General features: G+C 56.4%; 2 non-coding genes across 2 annotated transcripts; one reads left to right on the top strand and one right to left on the bottom strand.

Annotated features, from left to right (window-relative positions):
- Nucleotides 1-1,862: 1,862 nt before the first annotated feature.
- On the bottom strand, nt 1,863-2,054 carry LOC139053435 (U2 spliceosomal RNA). Its single transcript, XR_011510481.1, has one exon. It is a non-coding gene; the product is annotated as a U2 spliceosomal RNA (small nuclear RNA).
- Nucleotides 2,055-7,412: 5,358 nt separating this feature from the next.
- On the top strand, nt 7,413-9,227 carry LOC139053444 (small subunit ribosomal RNA). Its single transcript, XR_011510490.1, has one exon. It is a non-coding gene; the product is annotated as a small subunit ribosomal RNA (ribosomal RNA).
- The last annotated feature ends 239 nt before the right edge of the window (nt 9,228-9,466 follow it).

The following is a 9,466-nucleotide window of genomic DNA, read 5'->3' as shown; positions in this document are numbered from 1 at the left end:
GAGCGAGTGCGCGTGAACGCGGGCTCGTCTGACGATCTGGATTAAAGAAAAAAAAAAAAGTGTGTCCGAGATATTGACAAAGACAAGTGGTCGCTGTCGCTCTGAGTCTTAGCGCGTTATAGAAAACGTGGGATGGCGGTGCTTCCTCGAGGGTCTAAAAGTACAATCTTCGAACTAGCGCTCCCGGCGGAACGTGGAGCTAGCATCCTTCTTCTTGGAACGGTTTGCAATGGACTGCTTGAATGTGCCGACCACGCGTCACGGGTCGCGTATAGAGCCAACGTTTGGCAAGAACGCGTCTAGCACAACCGATCGCGGTTGCGATAACCCATCGTTGGTAGCGAAAAAAAGAAAGAAAGAAAAAAAAAACACCTACCCGCAGCTTGTTAGCAGTAACCGTAAATGTGGTTCTAAATATAGGTTCGCTGGTCACTGAAACTTTCTCATAACGCACACCACTGTAGTCCAAAAAGAACAAAGCACGCACAATGGATATGATACAGCCGTCACCGCATGATTTCGCGTTTTCCTTATTGCATTACTTTCGTGGGCATGCGCGCTAGGGCCACGCAGGCCAGGAGGCAAGGGGAAAAATAAATAAGAAATGATACGCGATCCTCAGCATTGACTTGGCTGATGTGGCACTCGCATTTATGTTCTTTACCTTAGGCGAGCGCAACGCGCCAACTGAACTCCAATTTCCCATAACGGAAATTCGTATTTGGCCATTTGGTTGTATTTTTGGCTGATGTTCGCGTTTTTCGCCCGAGCATGCGCTTCACTGCGCCGCTCGTTGCCCCTTCAATGCGGCTTCACTGCCCTGCAGGCGTGTTCTGCGTCAAGCCGAACCACCAGGCAAAAAGCCTGGGCGCCGCCATCTTGTTGAGAGCGGCGCCGGGGACACAATCGCGCCTAGCTCATTGAGTTTTCCCCCAAAACTGAACGAAATAGCCTTATTTAAATGAGAAAGATGCCGCGAGTGCCGCAACGAAGGACCTTAAGGATTACCGAAGGGTAACTGAGGGCGACGCGACGAGCTTTGGAAAGAAGAATGATGGGTGTAGCGCTACGGGGGATAAGAATAGAGCAGATTCGGGGGGTGAGCGAACAAACGCGAGCTAATGACACCTTAGTTTAAACCAAGAAAAAGAAATGGGCGTGCGCAGGGCATGCAATGTGGGGGGAAGATCATCAATTAAGGGTTACCGACTGAATTCCAAGAGAAGGGAAGCGTAGCACGGGGTGGCGGAAATTTAGGAGGGCAGATTAGATTAGGAAGGGCGCAGGCACTAGACGGCGACCGTGACCGGGCTTACACGTGACCGGGGTGCTTGGAGAATAATGGGAGAGGTCTTTGCCCTGCAGTGGTCGTAGCCAGCAGGATGATGATGACGAAAAGGTAGCAACAGGTATTCATAACATACAGGTTGGAAAGCTGAGGCACCTCTGAACCCTTGAATATATTTCGCCACACTTGGCCATACGACAAGTTTGTTTTCGAGGCGCTCGGTCCCACTGCAGCGAAAATGTTGCCGGAAATCGGGCACTCCATTTTTGTTTCATAGGGAACCTTTCTTCCACTAGGGCAGCGGATTTGCGCAGGGCGAGCTTGCTGTCGTTTACGGATCAAAGCGATAGTGAACTCCAAAATGCAGTGTTGGCTTTGAGTGGGACTTACATTGATTGCAAAACCCACGGCTAATCACCCTTCCCCCCCCCCCCCCCCCCAAGTGGCTCATTACAGCAGACAATCGTTCAGAAACACCGGCATCGTTGCGTATAGTATGGGAATGGTGCGTGTCACGTGAGTGCTCGCTTCGAGCTTGTGTTCTTCATTTTGATTGAATGAAGTCTCACCTAAGTGAGCGGGGGCCGATCCCGGAGGTAGTGCAATACCGGGCCGACCTGCGGCGGAGGTGAAGCAGGCTTCAAGCACTCCGCCAACTTCCAAAAATAGGTTTAATATCGTGGGTCCATATAGAACCCGTATCAGATATTAAGCTGATAAGAACAGATACTACACTTTGATCTTAGCCAAAAGGCCGAGAAGCGATGTCTTTCACTTCACTCCATTGTACCACTGCCTTGTGGGTGCCCTGGCGACATTGGTAACCTCAGCAACAGCGTGGGCAATCTTATAAAACCCAGCCCGTCTAGAGACTCTATGCTCTCTATCTCGCGAATCAACTCGCGACGCCTCAGTCTTTCACTGTTAACGAAACGCCGTCGCGTAGAAACGAGACCCGAGCGCAAGCTTGTTCGCAAGGCAAAACCAACGAAGGCAACCTCGTAGAAAACGGAACAGGCGAGCGGAAAACACGCGCAAGGGGAATGCTTACTTCCGTCTGAATGCGACCGCTCAAGGCGGCTTTCTTTGAGGCCTTCGTTTCAAGCCCGTGCGCAAGTGTAATACACTACGCGCATTTCCCTCATTTCCTTTTATTTACCGCAAGGCCCACTGAAAGTTTTCATACGGCACAGGCCGGGACGGATTGCAACGTGTCGATTCGACCGCTAGAATTAGGTAGCGCGCCTCATGTACGAATGAAAGAGAATGAAAAAAAAAAAATAAATAAATATAGAAAAGGCTGCGCACTCCTTCCAACCGGAAACATAGAGGGCAGGAAGATCGCCATGTGGAGCACAGGTGTTGTTAAAAAAGAAAGAAAGAAAGAAAGAAATAGCGCTACCCCATCATCTTTACCGTGTGCGTGTATACACACACACGCACACATATGCACGCGCACGCACGCGCGCGCGCGCACGCACACACACACACACACACACACACACACACACACACACATACGCACACATGCTAGCATAGCTTAAGCACAGCTGGAAAGCTCAGCCTTGCGCAAGAAAAAAGGACCACGCCCTTTCGCAAGCCCCTTTGAAACTTTTAAATGAGAAACATGTGTACAGCGAGGTCGTTCGAAACTGGCGCGAAAACGCATCCGCGCCATCTGTGTGCGGAACTAGGAAAACCTACGGCCTTCGCCATACAGAAAGAAAGGTAGATGGCGCGAGCTAACGCTCCGTTGCATACTAAGAACGAGAGCTAGTGAATAATGGCAGAAACGTCTTGGGAAGAGAGAAAAAAACAACAACAACAAAAAAAAAGAAAGACACGCAAGTTGTTGGCTCGCGCAAGCATTCTATTTTACAGCGAGTAAAGAGCATAGCAACTTCTCACAAGAGCAGCAAGAAAGACAAGAAGAACGTGAGAGAGGGGGAGAAACAGGCGCGTTTCTTTGGAATGCAGAGCATGCTGCACACACTATGAAGTGCCAAAGAGACGGGGAAAGCAGATGGCGCGATTGTGTATGTCCTCAAAGCTTGAAAACAATTTCTAAACTACAAGGTGTGCCGAAGTCCGCCTACTCTCATCAGGTTGCTCCCGCCTCCAATTGCATTTAAATTAAAATTACAGTCGCCTCAGAGGCAGAGAGAGAGAGAGAGAGAGAGAAAATGTGTACACTTGCTTCGCGCAGCTGCACCCGTTCAAATTTTACAGCAACAAGAGCACTCCCGCAGGCACAAAGTCCGCTGCCGCGTCCGCCGGGGCGGAATGCACTCGCTTCCGTAAATTGTCGTGCGGCAGACTGCTGCATCGTAGCACACCTGAAACCGCGCAGACGTCAGCGATCGCCGCGAGATCGCTGCGAGCGCTAAAGTCCGAAACCACGTCCGCCGGGGCGGCGGGAGCTCGATACCCCTTCACGAAACTTCTGCGTGTACACCGCCGCACGGCCACGGCGGAGTCGCTGGCATCCTGCGCGCAGTTGCATTGCGTCGCGCCGGGAATCGTTGAAGCCCCACGCAGACGTCGGCGTCGGCCCCGACCTGGCTGCGAGCGCTCGAAGAGACCAAGTCCGAAGCCACGTGAGCCGGGGCGGTGTGAGCGCGACTAAGTCCGAGACGACGTCAGCCGGGGCGGCGTGAGCGAGACCAAGTCCGAGACTACGTCAGCCGGGGCGGCGTGAGCGAGACCAAGTCCGAGACTACGTCAGCCGGGGCGTCGACTAAGTCCGAGACGACGTCAGCCGGGGCGTCGAGCACGCCGCGGTCGCTTTTCCCACTCTTACTCGAAAAATGGCGAAGGGGCCGCGCTAGCGTGCCTTGAATCGGTGAGCGGCGGTACCGCGGCGATCGCGAGAGCTCAAATCGGCCGTGCCAAGGCCAAATATTGGCGCTCGGCTCGGCGCAGTACGCCGCCTTGTCGCACGAGTACGGCCCCGTGGAGGTCTGGTCACTTATCGCTGCTCTTATAAGGGGCCGTACCGCCCTGGCCGACGTTGTACCGTAGTGCCGTTTTCGGCTTGCGCGTGTTCGTGGTGGTGTCCGCGCACCGCTCCGCACTCGAGAATCGTGCCCACGACGACGCGAGCGCTCGGAAGAGACGCAAGTCCGAAACCACGTGAGCCGGGGCGGTGTGAGCGCGACTAAGTCCGAGACGACGTCAGCCGGGGCGGCGTGAGCGAGACTAAGTCCGAGACTACGTCAGCCGGGGCGTCGACCAAGTCCGAGACGACGTCAGCCGGGGCGTCGAGCACGCCGCGCGCGCTTTTCCCACTCTTACTCGAAAAATGGCGAAGGGGCCGCGCTAGCGTGCCTTGAATCGGTGAGCGGCGGTACCGCGGCGATCGCGAGAGCTCAAATCGGCCGTGCCAAAGCCAAATATTGGCGCTCGGCTCGGCGCAGTACGCCGCCTTGTCGCACGAGTACGGCCCCGTGGAGGTCTGGTCACTTATCGCTGCTCTTATAAGGGGCCGTACCGCCCTGGCCGACGTTGTACCGTAGTGCCGTTTTCGGCTTGCGCGTGTTCGTGGTGGTGTCCGCGCACCGCTCCGCACTCGAGAATCGTGCCCACGACGACGCGAGCGCTCGGAAGAGACGAAAGTCCGAAACCACGTGAGCCGGGGCGGTGTGAGCGCGACTAAGTCCGAGACGACGTCAGCCGGGGCGGCGTGAGCGAGACTAAGTCCGAGACTACGTCAGCCGGGGCGTCGACCAAGTCCGAGACGACGTCAGCCGGGGCGTCGAGCACGCCGCGCGCGCTTTTCCCACTCTTACTCGAAAAATGGCGAAGGGGCCGCGCTAGCGTGCCTTGAATCGGTGAGCGGCGGTACCGCGGCGATCGCGAGAGCTCAAATCGGCCGTGCCAAAGCCAAATATTGGCGCTCGGCTCGGCGCAGTACGCCGCCTTGTCGCACGAGTACGGCCCCGTGGAGGTCTGGTCACTTATCGCTGCTCTTATAAGGGGCCGTACCGCCCTGGCCGACGTTGTACCGTAGTGCCGTTTTCGGCTTGCGCGTGTTCGTGGTGGTGTCCGCGCACCGCTCCGCACTCGAGAATCGTGCCCACGACGACGCGAGCGCTCGGAAGAGACGAAAGTCCGAAACCACGTGAGCCGGGGCGGTGTGAGCGCGACTAAGTCCGAGACGACGTCAGCCGGGGCGGCGTGAGCGAGACTAAGTCCGAGACTACGTCAGCCGGGGCGACGAGCACGCCGCGCGCGCTTTTCGCACTCTTACTCGAAAAATGGCGAAGGGGCCGCGCTAGCGTGCCTTGAATCGGTGAGCGGCGGTACCGCGGCGATCGCGAGAGCTCAAATCGGCCGTGCCAAGGCCAAATATTGGCGCTCGGCTCGGCGCAGTACGCCGCCTTGTCGCACGAGTACGGCCCCGTGGAGATCTGGTCACTTATCGCTGCTCATATAAGGGGGCCGTACCGCCCTGGCCGACGTTGTACCGTAGTGCCATTTTCGGCTTGCGCGTGTTCGTGGTGGTGTCCGCGCACCGCTCCGCACTCGAGAATCGTGCCCACGACGACGCGAGCGCTCGGAAGAGACGGAAGTCCGAAACCACGTGAGCCGGGGCGGTGTGAGCGCGACTAAGTCCGAGACGACGTCAGCCGGGGCGGCGTGAGCGAGACTAAGTCCGAGACTACGTCAGCCGGGGCGACGAGCACGCCGCGCGCGCTTTTCGCACTCTTACTCGAAAAATGGCGAAGGGGCCGCGCTAGCGTGCCTTGAATCGGTGAGCGGCGGTACCGCGGCGATCGCGAGAGCTCAAATCGGCCGTGCCAAGGCCAAATATTGGCGCTCGGCTCGGCGCAGTACGCCGCCTTGTCGCACGAGTACGGCCCCGTGGAGATCTGGTCACTTATCGCTGCTCATATAAGGGGGCCGTACCGCCCTGGCCGACGTTGTACCGTAGTGCCGTTTTCGGCTTGCGCGTGTTCGTGGTGGTGTCCGCGCACCGCTCCGCACTCGAGAATCGTGCCCACGACGACGCGAGCGCTCGGAAGAGACAGAAGTCCGAAACCACCTGAGCCGGGCCGCGGCGGGAGCTCGACGCCCGTCACGCAACTTTGGCGTACAAGCCACCGCACGGCCGCGACTGAGTCGTCGCCACCGTCCGGCTGGCTGCACTATAGCACGCCGGGAACCGGGAAAGAACCGCGCAGAGGTCGTCGTTTTGCCGCGGCGTTGGCGCGAGCGCGCGAAGAGACAAAGTCCGAAACGGCGTCAGCCGGGGTGTCGAGCACGCCGCCCGCGCCGGTCGCACTCGTGCTCGGAAACGGCGAAAGGGCCGCGCTAGCGTGCGGCCCCGTAGGGGCACAGAAAGGCGATTGTTCTGGAAACCGCGCTGTCCATAGGCGAGAGATTGCCGTTCGCGCATTCGGTCGACGCGCTGCGCTTTCACGACTTCGGCATTGCGCTGCCGACGTAAGCTTTCCATCTCGCTCGCGGCGCTGCGAGGCGGCACGATTTTCGCCAAACGCTCGTCGAAAGTGGCACGAGTACGGCCCCATGGAGATTTGGGAACTTATCGCTGCTATTATATGGGGGTCCCAGAGAGCAGTCGCCCCCAAAAGCGACCTGGGTGTTTGATATGCGGCGGGCTTCGTGCCCGTCAAGCGTGTCCCCGGTATCGCTCCCGTGGATCCCACAGCTGACGTCTGCAGCCTCATCCGCTTGATGCGTTAGGGGCTGGTTGTCGGACGACGCTTTCTCCACGATATCGAGTTGTGTTCCGCATCGTCCTCGGACGAGTCAAATGCGAAAGCGCCGAAGGCGCGGGCGTGACCCGTCGCCTGGCGGCTTTGCCGTCTCGGCTACGTTGCAAGTGTCGGTCGGTCCACCTGTGCTGCGGGCTCAAGAGAAACCGCAAGCCGTGATCGAGTCGACACAACCAGTCTATCGAGAATGTTGCGTGCTTCTTGCCGCGTGGCGATACCCGGCCCTTCGGGGAGGGCGCCGTAGCGAGCTCGAACGCCGTCGTCTCGGACTGTGCAAAGTGCTACTCTTTGCAAGAACGAAGCGTGCTGGGGCGCCTGAAGGTGGCCTCGGCATCGCAAAAACGGCGTCCGGCCTGCTTGACAGGCGGGACGCGCAGTTGAACGATTACCTGGTTGATCCTGCCAGTAATCATATGCTTGTCTCAAAGATTAAGCCATGCATGTCTAAGTACATGCCGAAATAAGGCGAAACCGCGAATGGCTCATTAAATCAGTTATGGTTCCTTAGATCGTTTCTTCCTACTTGGATAACTGTGGCAATTCTAGAGCTAATACATGCAGTGAGCCTGAAGCCCTTTGGGCGACGGGTGCTTTTATTAGACCAAGATCGATCGGGTTTCGGCCCGTATTGTGTGGTGACTCTGGATAACTTTGTGCTGATCGCATGGCCACGAGCCGGCGACGTTTCTTTCAAGTGTCTGCCTTATCAACTTTCGATGGTAGGTTACTTGCTTACCATGGTTGTTACGGGTAACGGAGAATCAGGGTTCGATTCCGGAGAGGGAGCCTGAGAAACGGCTACCACATCCAAGGAAGGCAGCAGGCGCGCAAATTACCCACTCCCGGCACGGGGAGGTAGTGACGAAAAATAACAATACGGGACTCTTTTGAGGCCCCGTAATTGAAATGAGTACACTCTAAATCCTTTAACGAGGATCAATTGGAGGGCAAGTCTGGTGCCAGCAGCCGCGGTAATTCCAGCTCCAATAGCGTATACTAAAGCTGCTGCGGTTAAAAAGCTCGTAGTTGGATCTCAGTTCCAGACGAGTAGTGCATCTACCCGATGCGACGGCTCGGACTGAACATCATGCCGGTCCTTTCTTGGTGCACTTCATTGTGTGCCTCGAGAAGGCCGGTGCTTTTACTTTGAAAAAATTAGAGTGCTCAACGCAGGCGAGTCGCCTGAATAAACTTGCATGGAATAATAGAACAAGACCTCGTTTCTGTTCTGTTGGTTTTTGGAATACGAGGTAATGATTAAGAGGGACAGACGGGGGCATTCGTATTGCGGCGCTAGAGGTGAAATTCTTGGACCGTCGCAAGACGAACTACTGCGAAAGCATTTGCCAAGAATGTTTTCTTTGATCAAGAACGAAAGTCAGAGGTTCGAAGGCGATCAGATACCGCCCTAGTTCTGACCATAAACGATGCCAACCAGCGATCCGCCTGAGTTACTCAAATGACTCGGCGGGCAGCTTCCGGGAAACCAAAGTGTTTGGGTTCCGGGGGAAGTATGGTTGCAAAGCTGAAACTTAAAGGAATTGACGGAAGGGCACCACCAGGAGTGGAGCCTGCGGCTTAATTTGACTCAACACGGGAAAACTTACCCGGCCCGGACACTGGGAGGATTGACAGATTGAGAGCTCTTTCTTGATTCGGTGGATGGTGGTGCATGGCCGTTCTTAGTTGGTGGAGCGATTTGTCTGGTTAATTCCGATAACGAACGAGACTCTAGCCTATTAAATAGGTGCGGGGTTCCCAGCACCTTACAACCTTCTTAGAGGGACAAGCGGCTCCTAGCCGCACGAAACAGAGCAATAACAGGTCTGTGATGCCCTTAGATGTCCGGGGCCGCACGCGCGCTACACTGAAGGAAGCAGCGTGTCTTTATCCCTGTCTGAAAAGACTGGGTAACCCGTGGAACTTCTTTCGTGATTGGGATAGGGGCTTGCAATTGTTCCCCTTGAACGAGGAATTCCCAGTAAGCGCGAGTCATAAGCTCGCGTTGATTACGTCCCTGCCCTTTGTACACACCGCCCGTCGCTACTACCGATTGAATGATTTAGTGAGGTCTTCGGACCGATGTCCGGCGCGGCCTTTCGGTTGCGCCGGTCTGTTGGAAAGATGACCAAACTTGATCATTTAGAGGAAGTAAAAGTCGTAACAAGGTTTCCGTAGGTGAACCTGCGGAAGGATCATTACCGGATTGTTCGAGGGTGACGAGCGCCATTGTTTCTACCCCGTGTGGGTGAAGCAGCTCGCTGCGCCCGACGCTTTCCGCCGCTGGCCCCGCTTGGACGCGGGGACGGCTATACCCGAACATGCCGGGGATTGCCCGAATTTCGAAGGGCGCCCCGTGCCAAATTTGTTGCGCCCAGTGGACGCCGGCTGCAACCTTGGACGGTTGGCTTGGCCGCGCCCGCGGGTAGAAACGGCGTAA

This window comes from Dermacentor albipictus, unplaced genomic scaffold (genome assembly GCF_038994185.2).
Source record: "Dermacentor albipictus isolate Rhodes 1998 colony unplaced genomic scaffold, USDA_Dalb.pri_finalv2 scaffold_125, whole genome shotgun sequence".
In the NCBI taxonomy this organism is placed as follows: domain Eukaryota; kingdom Metazoa; phylum Arthropoda; class Arachnida; order Ixodida; family Ixodidae; genus Dermacentor; species Dermacentor albipictus.
This window is presented reverse-complemented; position numbering and strand designations above follow the sequence as displayed.